This window comes from Lissotriton helveticus, chromosome 8 (genome assembly GCF_964261635.1).
Source record: "Lissotriton helveticus chromosome 8, aLisHel1.1, whole genome shotgun sequence".
NCBI classification, from domain to species: Eukaryota; Metazoa; Chordata; class Amphibia; order Caudata; family Salamandridae; genus Lissotriton; species Lissotriton helveticus.
The window spans coordinates 1676869713-1676896831 of record NC_136069.1 but is presented as its reverse complement, the minus strand read 5'-3'; the positions used below and the strand labels follow the sequence as shown (position 1 = coordinate 1676896831).

The 27119-nt window shown below is 46.0% G+C and overlaps 1 protein-coding gene across 1 annotated transcript in view; it reads right to left on the bottom strand.

Moving 5' to 3' along the window:
* LOC144774081 (transient receptor potential cation channel subfamily M member 2-like) overlaps positions 1 to 27119 on the bottom strand; it is a 334005-nt gene that overhangs the window by 24289 nt on the left and 282597 nt on the right. The window lies entirely within an intron of this gene.

Sequence of the window (27119 nt, the reverse complement as noted above, 5' to 3'; positions counted from 1 at the left end):
CTGACGTTCTGTCCCAATGCTAATTTTGAATATACACAGACCAGAATAGACCTCTATAAATTCGTTCGGAAGGTAAAACTTCATAAATTCTTCAAAGTAAAACCAACGGCCCTAGAAACGAAACATCTGAGACTCAATAAGAAAAGCACAGATCTCCTTACGGTAAATGATTTGACCGCGTGTGAAATGCTGCAAAACCTCCGTGCAGAAGGGAGCATAGAAGTTAATGAAACAACACACACATTAACACAAAGATTGTCAAATGTAGATGTTGAGCAAGAGGTTCCAAAAAGTGGACTGAAACAACTCTCGAAATTCGTGCCTCAGACGGCTGTAGATGCGATCGACATCTTCTCAGATACAGTCGTCAAGGATTTGATGAAATTGAGAACCAAGCAGATCCATCGACCCAAATCCTTTAACATTTCAAAGGAACAGAGGCTGGCAATAACTGCCCTATCCAAGGACCAAACCATTGTATGTAAACCCTCGGATAAGGGAGGCAACATCGTCATTATGACAAAGGAAAAGTACACATTGGAAGCAATGCGGCAACTGCAGGATGGGAACTGTTATGCCAAAATAACAAGAAAGGAATATGCTGAAAGCATAGAAAAGTTACATGTGATCTTGAAGAACTGGCATGGAAAACAAATGATTGATTTGGAGGAATATTTGTTTTTAAAAACCATACATCCTATCCTACCAACTTTTTACCACCTTCCCAAGGTCCACAAATGCATGAGCAACCCGCCGGGCAGACCCATCATTTCGTCCATTGGTGGCCTAACCGAAAATCTGTCCAAATACCTTGACCACTACCTGTTTGAATTTGTGATTTCACTTAAGTCATACATAAGAGACACGTCTGACTTTATTGAAAAAATTGAAAAAATCGAGTGGTGTTCAACCTGTACACTCGTGACCCTCGACATCACGAGCATTTACACGGTCATTGAACATGAGAAAGGCCTGTCTGCTGTAAAATACTTTTTGGATAAGAAACCTTTAAAATTCGCGATGCACAACAAAATGTTGTTGGACCTTATCCAGTTTTGTCTGTATTTTAACATCTTTACATTTCAGGATCAGATATATAAACAACTATCTGGTACAGCGATGGGATCCTGCTTCGCCCCCAGCTACGCGAACTTGTTCGTGGGCTGGTGGGAGGAGCAGGTAGCCTGGGCCCCACACCATGAGATATCAAACAGGAGGGTCATTGCTTGGTACAGGTATATTGACGACCTGTTCCTTATTTGGGACGGGTCTATAGAAGAGGCCAAACAGTTTGTCCAATCACTCAACAACAATGAATGCAATTTGAGATTCTCAGGGGAGATTAACAAGGAGCAGGTCAGCTATCTAGATTTACTAGTTACCATAAGGGATAACAAAATCTGCACCTCCTTATACCGCAAGCCAACAGCGGGAAATAGCGTTTTACACGCCACGAGTAGTCATCCTGAGAAGTTAGTGAAGAGTATCCCTTACGGGGAACTCCTCAGATTGAGACGCAACTGTACTTTAGACAGTGACTTTGAAAAATCTGCTCGAGAGAGCATCGAGAGATTCTCTGAAAGAGGATATAACCTTAACCTCTTAACTAGTGCATTAGATCGTGTCAGAGGACTCTCTAGATGCTCTCTTTTCGAACCTAAGACCAAACCCAAATAAAATGTGGAAAATCAATTTCGAATGATCACCCCCTACTCAGCGAACTCTTGGCAATTGAGAGCAATTATGCAAAAACACTGGCACATTTTAAAAACCGATCAGATCGTTGGACCAGATCTGCCAGCTGCTCCTTTGATCACTTTTGGTAAGGCCAGGAGTATACGAGATCATTTGGTCCACAGTCATCTCAGTAGCACTAAAAAGAGTCCTGGGACCCTTAATGAAACCAAAGGCTTCTTCCCGTGTGGCAAGTGCAAGGCCTGCGCCTTCAGTAGGCGTACACTGTCATACGAGGTAAGAGGTGTTAAAGGGGGAAAGAGGATACAAAAGTTTATGTCCTGCCATACTGATCACGCAGTTTACTGTTTGATGTGTCCATGCCAACTTAGATACGTCGGCAGCACAATCAATCCGGTTAAACTGCGAGTACTCGAGCACATGCGAGCGATCGCGAATAAGGATTTTTCTTATCCAGTCGCGCGTCACTTCGCCATCGAGCATAACAGCAATAGGGATCTGCTAAGGTTCTTCTGCGTGGATTATGTAGTGGATAATCCTAGAGGAGGCAATAGGCTACAGATGCTCAGAAGGTTGGAATCCCGCTATATATTAGACATGGAAACGAAGGCCCCTGGGGGGCTGAATATGGGGGAGGAATTGTCAACACATCTGGGCTAGAAATCATTATCTTTCGCTGTGAAATGCTCTGGAGTAAATGTCAGCAGAGTAAGCTAACATTTTTTGGATCATATTGATGTATGGACTAATTTGTTGATTCGCTGAATTTTCATTGATTTTTTGAATTGTCATTAGATGACTGAGATATATTTGGTAAATGTTTGGGTCCTGTACTGATAACCGAAGCTTTGGTTCCATTGAAAGTATATTCTGTTTGGGTGTGAGGTAGTAACCAGCCTTTGAATTTATAATGTGGAGTTATGGCCATGAGGCATACTGAGGTATTGAGCAGCCGCAAGGCTGCGATGCCGATCCACGGCGAGATTTTGGCAAGCAGACCAGTTGGTCTGTAGTCGCCATGCACTAATTTGGTGCTTGTAATTTAAGGGCAGTACGAATTCTGCCACAGCCGATACACAGCGATATTTTGTTAACCCCATCATACAGAGGGTTATTGAATACGCATTTTGGCGTTTTAAAATGTTCGCGTTTCACGTGAATCACCGGTAGACCTCAAGGCCATAAACAATGAACATAGTGAATAATAACTCGTATTCAGGTGAAAAGGTTGAAGGTTGAATGAAACTACACACCCATTTTTTGCAAAAGGTGGCATTAGACACTATAAGATGGCGCGGATGACTAGACTTGCAGTCTGTCCTATGTTTATGTCTATGCCCGCTAAACCGGAAATGTAATGAAATGTTATAACATGCTGCTACTGCGCGCGTTTTTTGTGAAACACTGACGAAGGGAGCGTTCTCCCGAAACGCGTCTGTTTAATAAATACTGTTGCTGAGATTTTGGACCCCGTGAGTGCCTTACTTTGTCTTCAATCCCGGCTGGGATAATTTGGAGTGAGTGGAGCAGTCATTTTTATCGCGGTGCACCACCGCGAAAAACGGCACCCGCTGCAGGAGTGACTCGTAAATGGTGTAACAGGAGCGTGATATATATATATATATATATATATATTTTTTTTTTTTTCATTTAAAACCCAAAGGTTGAAGGAATGTTATAGTTAGGAAATAGAATTTAAAAAACCCTAGAAATTTACTAAAAAATAAAGGTTACAAGGATGTTATAGTTAGGTTCAGACTTTACACACACAGAACTAAAGAAATTCAGCAGTTACAGATAGAGATATCTCATGTAACTATAACTCTTACCCTAAGGTAACTAACTTGCGCCCCCTGCATGCACATTTTTCTCATCAGTAATTTTCCTGCAAATGTTGCTGTGATATTATCAATCATTTCATAGAAGATGTCATGATTGATGTAATATTTGAGGTAATTAGTAGTGCATGGTGGGGCAGGAGTTATAATTACCTCAGGCCGTGAGTTATAGTTACTTAAGATATATAAGACTATATCATCCCTGAATCCTTTGCTTTTTCAGTGGATTTCTATGTTGTTTTAATGCTATTTCCTGGGTATGGTAGTGGTTTTATTGGTGTGTGAGCGGGTGTATGAGTTGCTGTGTAGGTCTGTGAGTGGGTGTAGTAGTGGTTTTGTGGGTCTGTGAGTGGGTGTGGTAGTGGTTTTGTGGGTGTGTGAATGTGTGTGTGTGAATGTGTGTGTGTGAATGGGTGAGTGAGTGGGTGTGTGAATGGGTTTTTGAGTACATGAAAGGATATGTGAGTGGGTGTGTAAGGGCCTGTGTGGGTCTGTGAGTGGGTGTGGTAGTGGTTTTGTTTGTGTGTGAGTCTAAATGGGTGTGGGTCTCTGAGTGACAGTGTGGGTCTGTGAGTCGGTGTGGTAGTGGTTTTGTGACTATGAATGGGTGTGTGGGTTTGTGAGTGGCTGTGTGGGTTTGTGAGTAGGTGCAGTAGTGGTTTTGTGGGTCTTTGAATTGATGTGTGAGTGTGTGAATGGGTCTGTATTTGTGTGTGTGAGTCAGCATGTTAGTGGGTGAATGGGTGTGTGTGTGTTTGAAGGGATGTGTGAATGGCTGTGTGGGTGTGTGAGTGGGTGTATGTGTTTTTTTATTTGGGGTCTGTATCCGTGGAATCAGACAGGGCACTGAGGTAAATCCCCGGATCCGTGTGTGCCACAAAAAAAAACCATTTGGGGGCAATTTCTTGTCCATGAAGGGTCCCTCACAGACCCTAACATCAGTCCAAGGGGGGTCAGGGTACCTCTACACTGACCCTTTTTATCAGTTTTAACTTTTACCTTTCCTCCTGGAAATCGAGTCTGAGATAGAAAATCACGCCACAACTTTTCTTTCAGGTTGCGAACAGCTTGTGGATCAGCATCTTTAGATACATAAATCTTTTTCATTAGTAACTCCAAAACTACAGAACAGATTTACACCAAATTACAAAAAGCCCTCTTCTGTACTAAGATCTAGCGTTTTGCCGAATTTGGTGTAATTTTGTCCAGCGGTTTGGGCTGTACCCGTGTCTAAAATCTCTATGCAAGCCAAAAACACATTTCGGGACTTACCTCTTTTTCTTGACCCCTTCTAGACGAATCACCCTGGAACTTTCCAAACAGAAGCTGAAGTGAGTAGAATGGCACCAAAGTTATAAGCAAAATAAAACACGCTTTTCCTATGGAAACTGGATCTACCTACTGGTGACAGCCAGTAGGTAACATAACATAGAGAATATCTATACTTACTTTCCTTTCGATATTTTTAATTCAATATTGGTCCTCAATATTTCCCTGCCTCTAATTCTACCTTCAGTATTCAAGATGCGTGACAATAATATTGTACCTACTACATTCCCTTCCATGCCATTGCAAGGTAAGTATATAATTACTGCGCTTACCTCCCAAAGTACACATAGGTGGAGATAAGAGCAATATTTATCATATTACTTGTTATGTAATGGATGCATAATATTGTAAGGTGAAATAGTGAGATATACCAGCCCTACAAAGGTAAATATGCTCTGTTGTGTATTTATTTAGTTTGTGTGGGTGGTTGGGTGCAGGGCTTGGCTGCTGGCTAGGCCCTGCAGCCAAACACCCGAAAAGCAAAGCGTAGCAGGGGGTTAGACTGTGCACAACATAGGACAGCCTGGGTGTCCTACAGGACCATTAACAGCACCTGCGCAACCATATCCCACAGAGTGTGGGAGTAGCGGCATAAAAGGCATGCAGTGTTCATGGACTGCAAGGCCACGTTGGAGGAAGAAAACATTTTTATTTTTTTTTATTTTCTTTATTACAAGTTTTCACATATGAAACAATTTTTATCTGTAAAGCCAGACGTTAAATTCATTTTCCTTAAGTGATGTTTGTACATATAAGACTGGCTATAGTTTGGACATTCATTTCTCAATTTTCATGAACATTTAACATTCACGTAGCAAAATAGGAGAGCAGAATCATGTTCATACCCTAATTCGGTCGGCCCTGTATTTGAAACCAGCATTCCCCAAATAATCAAGATAGCAAGACTTTACCTTTTATCATTGTTTTTAAGAATACAACCCCTACACCCCTGCAGATTCCTAGGCTGTTATCTGTACATTGCCTCCTCTATCTCATCCCTATGACACCCCGTATGAGCAGTGGGGTCTCATAGCATTTTCTCCGGTGGGTGGTTCAGCAAGAATGTCTACAGAGGGTCCCAAATATCTCTCTGTCAGGAGGTCAGTGGTAAAAGTTCTGCGTAAGTAAATGCTTGTTCCTGACAAAATATGAGATCGCTTATCCAGTCTTTAAACTTGGGGGCCCATCCCCTCCCCCATCTGCAGGCCACCCTCTGTAAGAAAACATCTTCTTCCCTAATGTGTCCAGCCTCTTGGATTCCCTGTCCGGGGGAGCGGTAGGGAATGCTCCAGGGTTTATATGTGATGTTGAGGCTTGGCTCACCAAGCTCTCTGGTGTGGGATGTTGGATGGGGAAGTTTGGGTATCATGTGGCAGGAAGGGGTGGTGGCGATGGGTGATCGTACTCTACACAGGAGCCCCTATGCTGTCTTTGGACCATGTGCCCAGAAGGACATCAGCATGGGCTTAATTGAATGGGAGTAGCAGTTCTAAAGGGGGGACTCCAAGCTGTAGCACCTCATCAAGACATTAGTCTTGACCGCCCCTGAGGGTAACTGAAGATCAAGGACCACAGCCACCCTCCCTTCCACGATTGCATAGGATACTCCCTCCTCCGAAGCCACGGTAGGGGGTGAAAGCATGCTATTATCTTGAGAAGGGTTGAGTTCTTTGGCCTCACCCAAATGCTCAGACCAGTCCACGTTGGTCTCATCATAGGGCTGGTATTCCTCATGGTCCAGGGACTCCTCCCATTCCTCTCCGAGTAGTAATCCATAGGAATGGGTATCAGGATCAGGCCTAGGAAGCAGGGCTGCAGATGGCACTGGATACAGGGCCCAGATAGTGCCAAGGCCAGAGTCACCATTCAGAACCAGAAGGCGCCCCTGATGACCCCTCAGAGCCCGAAGGTGCACCAGAGGAGTCAGCCACCCAAATATGACATGCATGGCCTCATAAAATCTTTTCACTTGGTCGGGGGGTCACTCCAGCTCTCAAAAAGTCAGTGAGGTGGGGGGCTGACCCATGCACAGACTCAACAACAAATCGAGGCCTCGAATGCTCCTTCACCTCATCGACTGACAGGTGTGGAGAAGTCGAAGAGTGATTCAACTTCTTTTTGTGTTGGGACGTACCTGAGTGGTCTAACAACTTGGAGTGCGATGACAACCTCGGACTGTATGACTGCTCCCGGATCTTCCGCTCCACCAGGACCTCTAATGGTGCAGCGGTGCTCGCAGGGCCGCCATGAGCTTGAGGGATCGGTCCCATAAGTGTTTTAGATTCATGGTATGGCAGTCTACGCTCAACTTTGGGTCATGCTTACGCTCGATGCACCAGAGACAAGCGAGGTGTGGGTCGGTCACTAACATCAGTCGTTGCCCGGTGCGGCAGGGCTTAAAGCTAGCCTTCTTAGATGACATCCCTGGCATACCAGGAGAAAAACCTCCAAAAAGACTTGACAAAACATCAAAGAAAGTTCAGTCAAAAAATGACTGATGGGGTAGCTGGCACTTAAAGAAAAATACTCAAGTCAGCGTGCCTAGGTGGGGCTTACATAGGTCTCCCGGGCATAGCCGACAATGCATGCAAAGTCAAACGACATCTCCTACCGGTGCAGAGGGGTACTGCCCAGGAAAAATCAAACGGATCCAATGTGACACACAGGAAAATTCTAAGGCAAGGAATCTGCAGCTAAATCTCTTTATCAGAAGTTTAGACATGAATTCTAAGGGCCGATTCACAAAGATATACTTATGATTCAGGTCTAAGTTCACCTTTATGAGTTGGGACTTTCTGAAATTCACTGGTTCTAGTTTACTGAGGTAACTATAACTTGAGTCCCTGCCATGCCCTGCTTATGACCTCAAATATTACATATCACATGTGACATCATCCATTCATTGTGAGAGAGTACTATGGGGTCTGGGGACTTGAAATAGTTCTACACACTACAACTGTGGCCAATTTCTATAACCAATCATGCGATAATGTACATAATCCTTGACCACTTGCTGCACACACATCATATCTATCAAGTCTCCCATATTTGGTAGTTGTCATCCTCTTTTTACTGGTAATATCCTAAATAACAAAATGCTACTATAAATTGTAATGGGGCTCAACGCATCGGATTTCATCGCAGGCCCCAGCTTTTTGTCTCAGTGCCTCTGATGAACTGCCGCTGAGTGAGTTTTGAGGACCGCATCACCGAAGTCCTTGATGCAACTCTGATTATGATGCAGTGCCTGCTTCATCACTGTGGAATCGGCGCAGCGCAACTTGACTTTTGAGGCATCATTCCTGGGTGCAATGTTTTTAATCGACACTGCACCGCAGTAAGGAACAGACAATTCTTGCCTGTAAACAGCGCATCCTCTCCCCTATGGCAGTAAGGAACTGACACATCACCTCCTCTGCCTAGCAGTAAGGAACAAATGCATCACCTGCTCTTTCAACACTTCACCTCCCCTGTGTCAAGCATCGCTTTGCTTTTGGGTGCATCTCGGAACCTAGGCCCTAGTAAGCACATCATTGATTTCAAGGAACTACAATTGCATTTAACCTTTTAAAATTAATAGTTTAACTTGTGGATGTTGGATTTTTGTTGTTTGGTCTCGTTTTAATCAGCTAAATTATTGGCTCTTTTTCTAACCTGGTGTGGAGTCCTTTTGTAGTCTCTGTGTTACTGCGAGTGTGTGTCCAAATATTTTAAACATTGCCTCTGGGATAAGCCTGACTGCTCTGTGCCAAGCGATCAAGGGGGTGAAAAGGTGTTATCTTAGGTGTGTAACTCCCTTACCCTCACTATAGTGAGGTCCCATACTTGGACAGGGTATGAACCACTGCCAACTAGAGATGCCATTCCTATGGATCCGACGATAAAAAAATTCCCAAAGTCAGGCTCACACAGCTCTTGAATGACTGAAATCAAAAGAGCATCCATTTCTGTACTGGAGTGCAGGAATTAAAGTGTGCATCAAGGTGTGTGTTCGGTCTCACCTTGAGTGATGGAACAAAGAGCTTGTCCTGCTAGGGCTGGATCCCACCTTGTGGAATCGTACTGAAGTGCACAATCTACTCCAAGGTAGGACGCCCATAAATGACTGAACAAAATAAACTACTTGTCAATCTCTGGCCAGAAGTTCAGCTTCAGTGACTGAACTGTTGCATGTAGCCAGAACTGGAATGTTGAAACCTTAAGTCAGGGAACTAAAGAGGGATCTCCGCTCTAAGATGGACCTCACCTAATATGAAATAACTAAAGTATGTGTCCAGCTCTGGACTCTTTCACTCTTTGAATGATAGCAAAAATCATGCTTTTAGCTCGGTATGAGGCCTCACACTGTGTGACCGTACTAACCCCTACAAGAAGCTCTGAATGAGGCATCACACTGAGACAGTACTAAAGCGTACAATGAGCTCTGTAACAGACCTCACTCTGAGACAGTACTAAAGAGCTTAAACACATGAACCAGGCTTCATGATGAGTGACAGTACTAAAGCCTACAACCAGCTCTGTAGCAGACCTCATGCGGAAAGACAATACTAAAGCATGCAACAATTTCTGTACCAGGCCTCACATTGAGTGACACTACTAAAGCATACAACCGGCTCTGTGCCAGGCCTGAAGCTGAGTGGCAGTACTAAAGCATGCAATTGGCTGTGTAGCAGGCCTCACGCGGAATGAAAATAGTAAAACGTGCAACCAGCTCTGAAGTAGGCCTCACACTGAGAGACTGTACTAAAGCATACAATCAACTCTGTACAAAGTCTCAAGCTGAGCAACAGTATTAAAACAAAAACTTAGAACCCGCTCTGTACCAGGCCTCACACGGAGTACAACCAGCTCTTTACTTGGGCTCCAGATGAGAAACAGTAATAAAAAGTGTTCAACCAACTCTCTACTACGCCCTACGCTGAGGGACAGTACTAAAGCATACAACTCACACTGAGAGGCAGTACTAAAGCGTACAACCGGCTCTGTAACAGGAATCACCATGAGTGTCAGTACTAAAGTGTCATGTAGCTCCTGAATATCTTTATACCGTGTTAAGTTAGCATAGGCTCATTAGAGGTTTAAACGCAATTTTTCCTTTTTGCAACTTCTGCACACGACACTTAATTGTTGATTTAGCTTTCAACCTAGTAGTTCGTTGTGGTTTACATGAGAATAATATGTTATTACTCTGATATCAGCTTTGCTTAATAAACTATGTCTGTACAGAGAGTGCTGAAGCTTCAAGAACAACACGATACAGAATTGTTATGAGGTCTGATCTCCACGCCTTCATAGTCATAACATAAGTGCAGCTTCAGCCAACTCTGGGCTTGAGGCGGGATTTATATTGTTTTGCTCGAGGCACACAACACACTTGATGCGGTCCGCATGCAGAGAGAGCTGGTGTATGCTGATGTGATTCCTTCATGCTAGGACACTAAGGTATGGGCCCGCCCTAATCTAACCCAAAGAGACCTTCTTAGCAAATAATATAATATGTGTGTTAGGGAGGGTGAGATATAAGTGTTGTTAACTCTTATTCATTTGCAGCATGTTAACATGCTGTCACCATTCGCTTTTTATGGACTAGTAACTATGCTGGTAATTTTGCTACTGATAATATGTTTACTTGTATTATCTAAGATACTGCGCCTGAGAAGACTGCATTAGTAAATAAACATTTCAAATGCACATGTGTTCTTCTTTACTCCATGTTCTGGTTTGTAATGATAATATAACGAAAGAGTGTTCATGAGTTCCACGTATCCTGAGGTACTGTAAGTTCATGTTCTGGTTTGTCTAAACATTGGGAGTTTGTTATGACCAATGAGCGACTGTAGCTAGCTCGGTAAGGGGTTATTTGGGTACTAAGGTGAGTTTTGGGGCACCCTAATTCGCCGAGGTTCTAATCCTCTGTGCACAGTTCTGTGTGAGAATCAGAAACCCTGTGACATGGCGCCCAACGTTTTCGGTGGTCTTATATCATGACACTCGAGTAGTATATCGTTCAAACCTTAACCCCTTCACTTCCGTTTCCGGAAAACGGGGTGTCGGTGAAACCTACCTATTTTTAGGTCTCGCCTAGACGAAAGCAAAGCGAAGCTTTGCTGTCTAGGGCGAGACGACTTATGTTGTTACTTCTGGGGGAATCAGGACAGCAATCTTCCACGCGCTTTTTCTTCGAGATTGTACCTCGTGAGCGCGCACGTCGTCACTCACGCATGCGCACAAAGAAAGCCATACACACACTGCATATACACACACGCACCCCCCCTTAAACAGACACATGCGCACACAGACAGACAGACGCACGCACAAACACACTCAAACAGACACACACACACGCGTACACCCCACCCCCACTCACCCCTCCTCTCACTCAACACACTCACCTGTTCTGGCGGTGCTCGGTGGCGGATCTGCATCTCGGGCGGCGGTAGCGCTTTGCGGGGCTCTCTCACCACATGAGAGCCCCGCCTTCCCCATGCGCCCGCCCGCTCTTCACCCGGTCCCCCATCTCGGGACCGGGACTCAATGCGGAGCCTTCGTGGCTCCTCGGGCAGCTCTCTCTCCCTCTCGCCGCGATGGGGCGGGACTTCCGGTTGGGCCTGCACTGTGATTGCCCGGCTTCCCAACCGCTTCCGGGTCGTCGCAGGCAGCGCGGCGGCCCGGCGGGGATTCACATGAAGATCGGATTCTCTTGGCATTAAAAAGACGTCCGGTCGAGCGCTGGCTACGGGCAACTGGGTGTTCCTTGGTTTAAAACAGAGTAGTTTGCATGGAGTAGTATTGCCAAGTTCCCTTTTTGGTGCAAAAGCATCCTTACTTAACTATTGACTTTCTTGCAAATTAAATCCGGGACGTTCAAGAACTAATTGCCGTTTTCATTTGACATTTCGCCACAGTGGCCCTTGCCTAAAAATATAATTATTACAATGAGGTTTCAGAAAAACTATTTCATAATCACATGTTAAAAAACAAAGAAAACTGAAGGGAAATAAGAACAAGCATTTGCAATGCTATAGGTGTCGCTTTTTGTGAGAGTTTCAGCTATTTGCATTGCAAATAACAATGCCTTTTATTTATGTTTTAAAAATAAAAACAAATAAAAAGGCATTGTCATTTACAATGCCAATAGCTCAAACTCGTGTAAATGCGAGACCTATTGCATTGCAAATGCTTGTTTTGAATAGGTCTTTTTCAAGCTTGATTCTTTCTAAAACGGTTTCTTTGACTTACTACCCAGTTGTGCTACAAAGTATTCTTTGTTTTTCCGTATTTTCGGTGATATCATGGCGGCGGTGGCCATTGCGCAACATAGTCGCATTGCGGTGCGCAACCACTTGCAGACTTATCTTGTCCCATTGGAGGGCATGGCTGTGATTTTTGTGGTGTGTGCAGATCCGGCGTACCCATTTGAACTGTTTTACTCTTGGGTTACGTTTCCGGAAGTGGATGCGAATTCTCAAGTGTTCCTCCACTACACACCCTCCGCTGTACCGGCTGAATATACTCCGTACAGGGCACTGGAAATTCCTATTAATCATTGGCAGCATCACGTGTGGTTTGATGGCGCCCTCCCCCACTCCTTGTCAGCTGCGAGGTTAGGCCCACTCTCCATTCCGGGTTCTACTTGGCCGGCTTTGGGGGGCTTTACTCCGCACCCGAATCACGGCGCTTGTCCCCTAGCGGATGTTCGTAGACTACATGTGGTCTCGATTGCTGTGATTCGAGCATTAGTGCAATACATAGGTCGTCATCTCCCGGGAGGTCCACCCGGGGGTGCGGCCGTTCAGACGGAACATGGCGGTTTAAAATTAAATCCAGTTATGGTCAATTCGGTTTTTGGTAAGCGTCCCGATGATAAGGATGACTTTCCTTTTTGGCTTGCCGAGAAGTTTGACCAACTGGAGGCTGTGTTCCCTAATTCTACTCCTGCTGATAAACATAGGATGTTAACGATTACTTTACCTAAGGATTTAGCTCCCGAACTGGTCGACTGTGAAAGCTGGGGGAAAACTTTTGCGGCAGTTTTTACGAGGTGCTTTGGCACCCCTTCAATGACGCAGTTGCCTGCGATCGTAAAACGTGTTCAGGATGATCACGGACCGGAGGCGGCTGTTGAATTGGGTATGCGCCTGTGTGGTTCGTTTGAGATTGTATGCGATCTCATTCTCTCCAATGTAAAAGGAGACGCGGTGAACTTTCAGGTGTCTAATGCTTTGGCAGCTATACCCGATGCAGTTGGCTAAGATTGTGGTGGCCGCGTATAAAACAATCGGTCGCACAAGTAAGGGTTTAAAGGGTTTAAAGTATTTCGCGGTCAAGGAGAAGAAGGAGAAGAAACAAACACAAGTGCAGTCTGCTGCGGCAGATGTACAACCCAAGTCCAAGAAACAAAATTGGCCTCAGAAACAGAAACAGGGGAAGCAACAGCAGCAGACTAAGGATTCTTATCCTGCGCCACAGGCTCCTGCGCCGACCGAGAAAGTTAATGATTTGCGCGACCGCACGATGATTAAATCACCTGATCGATTTCAGGGTTCTGATCAACGCTCTCCTCGTTCCTTTCAGGACTCATCGGCCCCGAAGTCCGGTGGAGGAGGAGGCGGACGGGGACGGGGTGGCCAACAAGGACGTGGCCTGCCCCGCCAGACAGACGGCGCAGCGAAGCAGGAAGATTCTACGCCAAAGCGACCGCAGTTTGCGAAAAAGAATGTCGCAGCATTAACAGCGCATAGATATGCCACAGATAGTGAGAACGCGGCTTCGGAATCTGACGTGGGCTCTGACCTTGCTGGACAGCGCGGCGGCGATTACCATAGTGAGAGAGGCGCTGCGTCCACTACTGGGGGTGACAGCGACTGACGTCTACGTTGGAATTGAAACAGCCGATACGAGACTTGCTCCCCCTGAAAGACTTTATGAAATTGTCCTGTTAATTGAAGGTGACATACAGCGTACCATCAAAGGGGTATTTTGGGAGAATCTTTCTTCTACTTATGATATTTTGCTTTCGGAGGCTGACTGGCCCCCACCTTTTGTGCTCGCGGCGCCGCGAGGGGAGGAGGTAATCCTCCCCAGTTTCGCGAACACTGTCTCGAAAGAGCATGCGCAGCAGTTTGCAGAAGAGTGGGCTCTGGCTCTTGCGCCGGCTCTGTACCGTAACCAATGTGGTTGGGATAAATTGTCACCTTGCCACGAAATCCCGTTGCGGTCTCAGCCGCAGCCTCAACCTCAATATCCCATTCGGCGTGAAGCAAAAGCTTCCGTCGCGGAAATCCTTGAACAATTGGAATATCAGGGAGTTATTGAAATGTGTGTGTCACCGATGAATAATCCCCTTTTTACTGTGACCAAGCCTGACGGATCTTCTCGTTTGGTATTGGATTACCGGCATTTAAACTCGCATTGCCGTAACTGTGCAGTACAGAATACTCACGGCTCTGCCCTAGTGGATAGTCTAGTGCGTAAGCGTTTCAAAACAACGCTTGACATTTCCAACGGTTTCTATGCCCATAGATTGGATAGCTTCAGCTCCCAATGGACAAGTTTTAGGAGCGCTGGAGTGCAAAAACACTTCCGGCGTCTTCCTATGGGCTACAAGAATAGTCCTGGTATTTTTACCGCACGCATAGTCTCTCTGTTAGAGAGAATCGACCCAGATGCTTGCTCGTATGTGGATGACATTTATCTCACAGACGACGAAATTTGGATGCATCTGTGTCGGGTGAATTCGATTGTTTGTAACTTTGCAGATATGGGTTACAAATTTAATTTTGCAAAATCGCACATTGCAGAACACACAGTGTTGTTCCTCGGGTATGCGCTGAACAATGAAGGTAGAGGTTTGGCTCCTCACTTCTTGGAGAAATGTGCACAGTTGCGCGCTCCTACAACACTGAAAAAATTACAGTCTTTACTGGGCTATTTAAATTTCGGAAGGACCTACATTCTGGAATATGCCCAGCGTATCAAGCCGTTGTATGCTTTGATACAACCTACTTTCTCAAAATCATGCTGGCTGCGTGAGCATTCAGCCATCTTGCAATCCTTGCAGGCTGATCTGCTCGCTTCTAAATATTTACTGACTCGTGATAACCACACCAACCTGGTGATAAGAATTATTCCTGGGACGGTGGGTTTCACGTACCTGACTTTTAATGAAGGAGACACAGTACCTATTGCTTACAAGTCACACTTGTACACTTCGGCTGAATTGCGGTTTCCCACTGTGGAAAAGGTTTTAACAGCTGTGCAGATGGCGATTCTTAAGGAACGCGCTCTGTCACAGGGGAAACGCATGTTAGTGGTAACACCCTGTCCTCATTTGGAGGCAGTCACGAAAGCCAGTGTACCAAATTCAAAAGCTTTGAACCCTCGGTGGATTCAATGGGCTGCGTCCTTGACGTCCACGGATGTCACGTTTATTTTTGACGCCTCATTACGGTCGCAAGAGTACTTGCAGTATGAGTTCGTTCATCCTGCTCCTCTAGCAATGTGGCCTTTGGAGGACTTTCATTGCATCATTTACACTGATGGCTCGGCGCAGGTTGCGCATGGCTCTAAACATGCCTACGTTTCCGCATGCGCTATTGTGGTCGGTGCTATGTTGAACGATGAGTTCATTTCCAGTGATGTGCACACGCTGCCCCTGGGCGATTGTACCGCACAATTGGCAGAGCTTCGTGCACTCTTACTAGCCTTGGAGTACGCTGATCCTAGTGTTACTACTCTAATTGTAAGTGATTCTTACTACTGTGTCCAGTCTTACAATGAAAACTTGTTCTTTTGGATTCAGAATGATTTTCGTGATTCCAAGGGTAGCACAATAAAACACAGATGATCTGGGTTCGAGTGGCAGAACTTAAGGTTAAGTTGCCGCTCGTTTATGTAATTCATACTCTTGGCCACCAGCGCGTGGGAGTTCACGCTGTCGGTAATTCGCTTGCAGATGAAGCGGCGAAATCAGCAGTATCTACATACTTAGTTGCAGCAGTTACTAGGTCCAAAACCAAGATTGATAGCGACATCTTGGCGGCAGTTGCTGCCTCTGAGAAGGGAAGTAAACATCCTGCGGGATTCCCTTCGAAGTACAAATACCACTTAAGTCCCGAAAAGGTTCCTTTTGTGACAATTCCTGATGTTGGGGAACGGCTGATTCCCAACTCTGATCGCAGGGCAGACTTGATTACAGCGGCGCATGAAGGTGTGGCGTCTGCGCATGCGGGGGTCTCGGCCACTGTAACTCAATTACAACAACGTTTCTGGTGGGACTGTACAAACAGACGCGTGATTATGTCCTTCTTTGTGACATATGCCAGCAGATTAAACCTTCAACTGCAACGCGTCCGCCACAGACACAGTTGTACATTTCTAATAAACCACTAGGTTGTGTTTATTTAGATCACTGCGGTCTTTTTTCATCTGATACTGCGTATAAGTACATCTTAGTAGCAGTAGACTCATGCACACGCTTTGTGTGGGTATGGCCCCATCGCAGCGCTGATTCACGGACTGTCATCAGAGATTTGCGTGTCTTTATAGGAATTTTTGCCTGTGGTACCTTCCATTCGGATCAGGGTCCGGCTTTCGCCTCTAAGGCGTAGAAGGATGCCATGACTTCGTTGGGGGTCCAAGTCAAGTTTTTTTCTCCTTACAGACTTGAGGGTAACAGTGTAGTGGAGCGAATGAACCGTGATTTAAAGCAATCTTTGACAGCTCGAGTTATAGGCACTGGCAGAAACTGGCTGACCCACCTCAATGGCGTGCAGCGTGCTCTTAATAATCACCCTAGAAGGTCTCTGGGTGGGCGGACCCCATACGAAATGCTCTTTGGCATCAAGATGTACGTCCCTGACCTTGACGGTCTAGACTGTGTGGTTCGCGCCACTTCCTTTGACGCAGATGAACATTGCAATGTTTTACAGAATCTACAAAATACCAGAGACAGTCTTGCAAAGGAACATTTGCCCTCCACGTAGGATGATGCGTTGCAGATCCCGGTAGTTGGCTGGCTACCCCAAGTTGGAGAACTGGTTCGAGAGAAGATCGAAAATAAGAAAGAATTTGGTCCTTCCTATCGAGCTCCGGTTCCAGTCCTTGGAGTGAAGGGCACAAGAACAGTCATTTTACCACCACTTCCTGGTCGTAAGGAAAACAGGTTTATTTCAATTGACAATGTCAAGATACACAGAGTGGCCGATTCTTCTTAGTATGACACCGGCTGTTTCCTGTCCTTCCATTGTGAGAAATTCAGTTATGCCCAGTGCTTCTAATGTTGAACCTGAAGTGGCCATCGAGTTACCTGCTATTTCCTGTCCTTTGTTAAATACTTTACCCGGAACCAACAATGATGAGATAGACTATACTTACCCCGCTGATTTGTCCATGCCTGACCTGCAAGCACGTTTAGCCACGGAATCCAGATTTTCATTTGACTCTGTTTCCCTTGCCTCGAAGAAACCCTCTCGTATTGCAGTTTATGCCAGTTTGTTTAAAAAACATTTCTTGATTCCCCCTTGGACATACATCTGGCTAGTCCTTTTTTCGGTTTATCTTTTTATGTCAATTGGTTTTGTGTTTTATTTTTTTCGAATCATAAATGGACACTATGTCGAGGAAAGAACATGCATTACACATCTAAATGGAACTTTGGCCCCGCTTTCCTCTTCACATTCTACACACAGGTTGAAAAGAGATTTGACATTGGTTAACATCACAGCATGGCCTGTCCTTGATGGAATTGTGTGGGATGCAGTTCAGTTTCAAATTCATGGCCCAACGGAAGTCGTTAATGTTCCGAATGTACTTAGAGTGAATATGGGGGATGTGGTGAAACAAAACATTCGTTCTGATGACTGGGATGTTAATGCAGTAGAAAGTTTATTTTCTGATTTGCAATACTATGCTGCCTTTGATGCTGAGGATTTATATTTAGAATCTGCTAACTATGGTGATTTGTTTTGCTACCAGCATTATGGCAATCACTTCTTACACAAAACATCATCCAGGAGGGATACTGTTAATTTTACACAGTGGGAACATTGCCCACACAAGGCAGTTCTGAAAAAGTATACTTATTTCACTGACTTTAACCAGTCCAATCCCGAGTCCTTTTATTTTAAGTTTATGAAAATGCCAATGTCCAAGGTTAGACTTACCGATACAAAATTGTTGTATTCGAAGGCCTTCCTTGATCAATTGGTTACTGGAGGCTACGAATTATGGAAGGAAACAATAGACCTTAAATCAGTTTGGGGTTCAAGAGCCTGGCAGGTACAAGGCACTGAGGCTTTGCACCGTGCATGTCTCATACCAAATCATATGTTGTTTTTAAATGAAACAATTTCCCAGACCACATGCTTTGGATTGGCTACTTCTAAAAAATTAAACACCCCTACAATCCCAGATTTGGAGGAATATGATGGTTGGAGTAATTTTACTCAGTTGTCCATTACAGAATTTCAGGCCCTACTCCTTAATTCTTCCTTTAACATTTCCAGTTTGGATCCAAAAGGTTGGCTGCTTTGGCACCGTGGTGCTGATTCTTGCCAGCATCGATTCTTAGGTTTATCTGACGGATTTACAAATGTTAGATCTGATCCCCGTTTTGACTTAGTCCACACTGTCACAACTTATTCTGTAGGCAAATTATGTCAAAATTGGCTGAAACATTCAACTTTACCTGCAGTTAAAAGTCACCTTTCTAAACTGAATGCAGACGTGGATTTAAATGATTTCATTAAAGGCCCGGCTAGTGGCAGGTCAAAAAGGTGGATATATGCAGTTTACAATGAAATTTCGGAAACATCACAGATTGAGGCTGCTACACGCCTTAGGGCTATTGATCAGGCAAATCTTGAGAAAGTGCTTGCAGTTGTTGACAATAGTATTAACATGCTTTCCTCCCGTATTTACACATTAGATAATATTGTGTCATCCGTAGTGGATATTGTGCATGATGAAGTGTCAGTATTATACCATGGTCAACATCAGTTACGGCGATCATGCAATTTGCATGGACCCTGCAGACTCTGAAAAGTGGTAAAGTTCCCTGGGGGTACATGAACGTTTCTTCACTCTTTGCCCCGTTTAATTTGACTGACAAACAACGCTTGCTTTCAATGCGTGATGCTACCTTTAGTATGTTACATATTGAGAGGTTAGAATCTTTGCCTTTTTCCGTGGCAGAGGCCACTGCTGCAACGTGGCTTATCGACGGTTTAATAACGCTGCCTTTTGCTTTGTACAAATTTTCAAATTGTATGAGGTATGTACCAGTTGGTCGGTATGAACCATTGGGTAGTGGTTTCCTTCATGAAGTCTGGTCGCTTCCATACACATACAGATGTTTCAAAGATGATCAAGAAGTTTATCTAAATGGGGAAGAGTGTACTGAGACACCAGATCATTCATTAATGTGTAGACACATACAATTACATGGTTCATGCAACCAACACCGACCGAATTTGGCTTGTGTTTTGCAAGGCACACCATTTCCTGCTATCATCCCCACGTTTACCTTATTAGAAAATAGTAGTTATTTACTTCGGAATAATGAAGACTGTTGCGGGTTAATAAGAGGTATACCTTTTATCGTAACAGTAAGTGAACGTGTTATTTGCTGCAGAAATGTTCTGTATCCTCCCACACATGAACATAGGGAGTATTCCATCTGGCCACAAATACCAACCTTGAGAGCAGAATTCAGCGGCATGGCAAGAATAAGGGCTCTTTTGTCCCAGAAAGAGGTGGCCTTGAGTTCGGCTCGTGAAACTTTCGTGCTTCACATAGCCAACACCCGTACAGAGGTTCAGGCCCTTTTGAATACTGATTTGCCTTTGCATTTCAGCGAGATGGTTCGTACTATCTTTAACGCGTCCTCCACAAAGGGCCTGGCACATTTTTTTAAAACTGTGAGCAGTGGTCTCGTGACTTCCTTTGAAAAGATTTTTGGAGTCATCCCTGCTTTCTTTCATTCTATTTTTTCAACTTTGTTTGGTGGATTCCCATTTTTACTTGCATTAGCAGCGGGCGCTCTAGTGTTTTTTTGTATCTTTAAATATGGATGTCCTTCCTGTGCAAGGCCCCGCCCAGCAGCTGCTGACGCTGTTCCGCAACCGCATGCTTGAATATTATGGCACACTACCGTTAGCGATATTGAGCACGGCATATGGATTATCTTTTCGATTCTCCAACTTCACTTGTGTCCAGCCTGTATTTCACTGCCTGACCTGTGATTTTCGATTGGGCCATTGATTTGTGTCTCTGCGGACCGGTTTCTCCTGACGTCGATTTTAATCAGCTGATGAGTCCTATCATTACTCACGAGTTGGTTTGTCCTGGCGAAAGGATTATGGCCTTAGCAGTGGTGCATGGACTAATTGGTCCCTGGAATATAATGGCGGCAGCACAGGATTTCTTGGAACTGAGCTTTCTTGAAAACCCACCGAGCTGTCCTCTGATGGTGATAGAGGATCCGGTGCTGGGAGAACACGTATGTTCTTTTCCACTTTTAAATTGGATGGCTGAACTGTTTTCGGATGAAGACGGTGATTTCCTGTTGGAGGCTGTTGCTGCTTATTTTGCATACACAGTTATGGCCTAGACACTTCCGTATATTGACATGCTGAGTACTAGCATATCATTGACATTTATTGACTTATCTGTCAAGTTTTTTTTTATTATTTCCTTGCCTATTGGCTTGAGCCACTATAGACTTTTTGGCTATTTTTTAGCATTACATTTTATTACAAATTTTGCAATTTTTTTAATGTTTCGTTTAAGAACCATGCTCATATAATGTTGCACTCTGCGCTCATGAGATGGCACTTCTGTTATCCTATTTAGTCCGTTCCCGGATCATGGGGGGGTGTCATGTAGCTCCTGAATATCTTTATACCGTGTTAAGTTAGCATAGGCTCATTAGAGGTTTAAACGCCATTTTTCCTTTTTGCAACTTCTGCACACGACACTTAATTGTTGATTTAGCTTTCAACCTAGTAGTTCGTTGCGGTTTACATGAGAATAATATGTTATTACTCTGATATCAGCTTTGCTTAATAAACTATGTCTGTACAGAGAGTGCTGAAGCTTCAAGAACAACATGATACAGAATTGTTATGAGGTCTGATCTCCACGCCTTCATAGTCATAACATAAGTGCAGCTTCTGCCAACTCTGGGCTTGAGGCGGGATTTATATTGTTTTGCTCGAGGCACACAACACACTTGATGCGGTCCGCATGCAGAGAGAGCTGGTGTATGCTGATGTGATTCCTTCATGCTAGGACACTAAGGTATGGGCCCGCCCTAATCCAACCCAAAGAGACCTTCTTAGCAAATAATATAATATGTGTGTTAGGGAGGGTGAGATATAAGTGTTGTTAACTCTTATTCATTTGCAGCATGTTAACATGCTGTCACCATTCGCTTTTTATGGACTAGTAACTATGCTGGTAATTTTGCTACTGATAATATGTTTACTTGTATTATCTAAGATACTGCGCCTGAGAAGACTGCATTAGTAAATAAACATTTCAAATGCACATGTGTTCTTCTTTACTCCATGTTCTGGTTTGTAATGATAGTATAACGAAAGAGTGTTCATGAGTTCCACGTATCCTGAGGTACTGTAAGTTCATGTTCTGGTTTGTCTAAACATTGGGAGTTTGTTATGACCAATGAGACACTGTAGCTAGCTCGGTAAGGGGTTATTTGGGTACTAAGGTGAGTTTTGGGGCACCCTAATTCGCCGAGGTTCCAATCCTCTGTGCACAGTTCTGTGTGAGAATCAGAAACCCTGCGACAAAAGCCTAACACCGGCTCTGTACCAGGAATCACCATGAGTGTCAGTACCAAAGCGTAACACCGGCTCTGTACCAGTAATCACCATGAGTGTCAGTACTAAAGAGTACAACCGGCTCTGTACCAGGAATCACCATGAGTGTCAGTACTAAAGCCTAAAACCGGCTCTGTACCTGGAATCACCATGAGTGTCAGTACTAAAGCGTACAACCGGCTCTGTACAAGGAAACACCATGAGTGTCAGTACTAAAGAGTACAACCGGCTCTGTACCAGGAATCACCATGAGTGTCAGTACTAAAGCATACAACTCTCTCTGTTCCAGGCCTCACACTGAGAGGCACTACTAAAGAGTACAACCGGCTCTGTACCAGGAATCACCATGAGGGTCAGTACTAAAGCCTAACACCGGCTCTGTACCAGGAATCACCATGAGTGTCAGTACCAAAGCGTAACACCGGCTCTGTACCAGTAATCACCATGAGTGTCAGTTGAAATGAAATGAAATGTGATTTGTCTACGCGCAGCTATGCCCAGTGGGCGTCAAGGCGCCTAACTCAAAAACTAGCTGACGGCAACCAGAAATAAGAGCTCACTGATAGGCTTTAATGAAGCACCAAGTTTTCAAAGCTTTCCTGAAGAGATCAAGTGAAGGCTGTAACTTGATCTCCAGGGGAAGAGTGTTCCATAGTTGTGGTGCAAGAATGGAGAAGGCCTTGCTCCCCCATCTCGCCATCCTAGCGCGTGGGACTACCAGTTGATTAAGCTCTAGAGAGCGGAGACATCTGTTTGGGACATACCTGGATAGCAAGGATCCCAAGGCATCATTCGGGCCTGCCCTCAAGGCGCTGTAAGTAAGGCAGAGAAGTTTAAACGAAACTCTGGAAGGGATAGGCAACCAATGGAGATTCTTCCTTGCCAGGGTTGCAGAAGACCGCCACGGGAGAGCCAGAACAAAACGCGCCGCGGCGTTTTGTACAACCTGTAGGCGTTGTAGGAGGCCCTTGTTGGCCCCGGCATAGAGTGAGTTACAATAATCAAGCCTTGAGCCAACAAGGGCGATCACAACCTGTTTACGTGCCTGTGGGGAAAGATAGTAAAGTGTATCACCGGCTCTGTACCAAGAATCACCATGAGTGACAGTACCAAAGCGTAACACCAGCTCTGTCCCAGCCTCACGCTGAGTGATAGTACTAAAGCGTTACACCGGCTCTGTATCAGGCCTCACACTGAGTGACAGTACCAAAGCGTAACACCAGCTCTGTCCCAGCCTCACGCTGAGTGACAGTACTAAAGCGTAACACCAGCTCTGTCCCAGCCTCACACTGAGTGACAGTACTAAAGCGTTACACCGGCTCTGTACCAGGCCTCACGCTGAGTGACAGTACCAAAGCTAAACACCAGCTCTGTCCCAGCCTCACGCTGAGTGACAGTACTAAAGCGTAACACCGGTTCTGTACCAGGCCTCACGCTGAGTGACAGTACCAAAGCGCAACACTAGCTCTGTCCCAGCCTCTTGCTGAGTGACAGTTCTAAAGCATTACACCAGCTCTGTCCCAGCCTGACACTGAGTGACAGTACTAAAGCTTTAAACCGGCTCTGTACCAGGCCTCACGCTGAGTGACAGTACCAAAGCTAAACACCAGCTCTGTCCCAGCCTCACGCTGAGTGACAGTACTAAAGCGTTACACCGGCTCTGTACCAGGCCTCACACTGAGTGACAGTACTAATGCCTTACACCGGCTCTGTCCCAGCCTCGCGCTGAGTGACAGTACTAAAGCGTAACACCAGCTCTGTCCCAGCCTCACGCTGAGTGACAGTACTAAAGCGCTACACCGGCTCTGTACCAGGCCTCACACTGAGTGACAGTACTAAAGCGTTACACCAGCTCTGTCCCAGCCTCACCAGGAGTGTCAGTACTAAAGCGTAACACAGGCTCTGTACCAGGAATCACCATGCGTGTCAGTACTAAAGCGTAACACCAGCTCTGTCCCAGCCTCACGCAGAGTGACAGTACTAAAGCATTACACCGGCTCTGTACCAGGCCTCACACTGAGTGACAGTATCAAAGCATAACAAAAGCTCTGTCCCAGCCTCACTCTGAGGGACAGTACAAAAGCGTTACACCGGCTCTGTACCAGGCCTCATACTGAGTGACAGTACCAAAGCATTACACCAGCTCTGTCCCAGCCTGACACTGAGTGACAGTACTAAAGCTTTAAACCGGCTCTGTACCAGGCCTCACGCTGAGTGACAATACCAAAGCTAAACACCAGCTCTGTCCCAGCCTCACGCGGAGTGACAGTACTAAAGCGTTACACCGGCTCTGTACCAGCCTCGCGCTGAGTGACAGTACTAAAGCGTAACACCAGCTCTGTCCCAGCCTCACGCTGAGTGACAGTACTAAAGCGCTACACCGGCTCTGTACCAGGCCTCACACTGAGTGACAGTACTAAAGCGTTACACCAGCTCTGTCCCAGCCTCACCAGGAGTGTCAGTACTAAAGCGTAACACAGGCTCTGTACCAGGAATCACCATGCGTGTCAGTACTAAAGCGTAACACCAGCTCTGTCCCAGCCTCACGCAGAGAGACAGTACTAAAGCATTACACCGGCTCTGTACCAGGCCTCACACTGAGTGACAGTATCAAAGCATAACAAAAGCTCTGTCCCAGCCTCACTCTGAGGGACAGTACAAAAGCGTTACACCGGCTCTGTACCAGGCCTCATACTGAGTGACAGTACCAAAGCGTAACACCAGCTCTGTCCCAGCCTCACGCTGAGTGACAGTACTAAAGCGTTACACCTGCTCTGTACCAGGCCTCACACTGAGTGACAGTACCAAAGCGTAAAACCAGCTCTGTCCCAGCCTCAAGCTGAGTGACAGTACTAAATCATTACACCGGCTCTGTACCAGGCCTCACACTGAGTGACAGTACCAAAGCATAACACCAGCTCTGTCCCAGCCTCATGCTGAGTGAGAGTACCAAAGCTAAACACCAGCTCTGTTCCAGCCTCACGCTGAGTGACAGTACTAATGCCTTACACCGGCTCTGTACCAGGCCTCACACTGAGTGACAGTACTAATGCCTTACACAGGCTCTGTCCCAGCCTCACGCTGAGTGACAGTACTAAAGTGTAACACCAGCTCTGTCTCAGCCTCACGCTGAGTGACAGTACTAAAGAGTTACACCGGCTCTGTACCAGGCCTCACACTGAGTGACAGTACTAAAGCGTTACACCGGCTCTGTGCCAGCCTCACCATGAGTGTCAGTACTGAAGCGTAACACCAGCTCTGTCCCAGCCTCACACTGAGTGACAGTACTAAAGCGTTACACTGGCTCTGTACCAGGCCTCATGCTGAGTGACAGTACCAAAGCTAAACACTAGCTCTGTCCCAGCCTCACGCTGAGTGACAGTACTAAAGCGTTACAGCGGCTCTGTACCAGTCCTCATACTGACTGACTGTACCAAAGCGTAACACCAGCTCTGTCCCAGCCTCACGTTGAGTGACAGTACTAAATCGTTACATCGGCTCTGTACCAGGCCTCACACTGAGTGACAGTACCAAAGCGTAACACCAGCTCTGTCCCAGCCTCACGCTGGAGAAGTGTGGCTCAATTGTTAGAGCGGCAGACCCTGATGCAGAGGTCTAGCCCGGGACCAGGGTTCAATTCCCCGCCTCGGCGGGTCTTGGGCCCAAAATTCCACGGACCTGATAATTCTCTCCTCGGTGCCTATTCCAATCATGGAGTCCCACTCTGCAACTCTGGGCAATAGCTTGCTTAATCTCCACAACGGCCCTCACAATGCTAAGGATGCCTGGCCTCCACCTTGGGGGTGCCCAGGAGTGGACACCTCACAGGGAAAGCCAGGATGGGTTCCACAGCGGTATTCGTACAAGCGCCTTGCGACCCTTGCGGGTGAGTAGTGCGCTATACAAGTATCAATTTTACATTTACAATTTAGGCTGAGTGACAATACTAAAGCGTTACACCGACTCTGTACCAGTCCTCATACTGACTGACAGTACCAAAGCGTAACACCAGCTCTGTCACAGCCTCACGCTGAGTGACAGTATTAAATCATTACATCGGCTCTGTACCAGGCCTCACACTGAGTGACAATACCAAAGCGTAACACCAGCTCTGTCCCAGCCTCACGCTGAGTGACAGTACTAAAGCGTTACATCAGCTCTGTACCAGGCCTCACACTGAGTGACAGTACCAAAGCGTAACACCAGCTCTGTCCCAGCCTCACGCTGAGTGACAGTACCAAAGTGTAACACCAGCTCTGTCCCAGCCTCACGCTGAGTGTCAGTACTAAAGCGTAACACCGGCTCTGTACCAGGAATCACCATGAGTGTCAGTACTAAAGCGTAAAACCAGCTCTGTCCCAGCCTCACGCTGAGTGACAGTACCAAAGCGTTACACCGGCTCTGTACCAGGCCTCACACTGAGTAACAGTACCAAAGCATAACACCAGCTCTGTCCCAGTCTCACGCTGAGTGACAGTACTAAAGCGTTACACTGGCTCTGTACCAGGCCTAATACTGAGTGACAGTACCAAAGCGTAACACCAGCTCTGTACCAGCCTCACGCTGAGTGACAGTCCTAAAGCGATACACCGGCTCCATACCGGGCCTCACACTGAGTGACAGTACCAAAGCGTAACACCAGCTCTGTCCCAGCCTCACGCTGAGTGACAGTACTAAAGCGTTTCACCGGCTCTGTACCAGGCCTCACACTGAGTGACAGTACCAAAGCGTAACACCAGCTCTGTCCCAGCCTCACGCTGAGTGACAGTACTAAAGCGTTACACCGGCTCTGTACCAGGCCCCATACTGAGTGACAGTATCAAAGCGTAACACCAGCTCTGTCACAGACTCACGCTGCGTGACAGTACTAAAGCGTTACACCGGCTCTGTACCAAGCCTCACACTTAGTGACAGTACCAAAGCGTAACACCAGCTCTGTCCCAGCCTCACGCTGAGTGACAGTACTAAATCGTTACACCGGCTCAGTACCAGGCCTCACACTGACTGACAGTACCAAAGCGTAACACCAGCTCAGTCCCAGCCTCACGCTGAGTGACTGTACCAAAGCTAAACACCAGCTCTGTCCCAGCCTCACGCTGAGTGACAGTACTAAGGCGTTACACCTGCTCTGTACCAGGCCTCACACCGAGTGACAATACTAATGCCTTACACCGGCTCTGTCCCAGCCTCACGCCTAGTGACAGTACTAAAGTGTAAAACCAGCTCTGTCCCAGCCTCACGCTGAGTGATAGTACTAAAGCGTTACACCGGCTCTGTTCCAGGCCTCACATTGAGTGACAGTACTAAAGCGTTACACCGGCTCTGTCCCAGCCTCACCATGAGTGTCAGTACTAAAGTGTAACACCAGCTCTGTACCAGGAATCACCATGAGTGTCAGTACTAAAGCGTAACACCA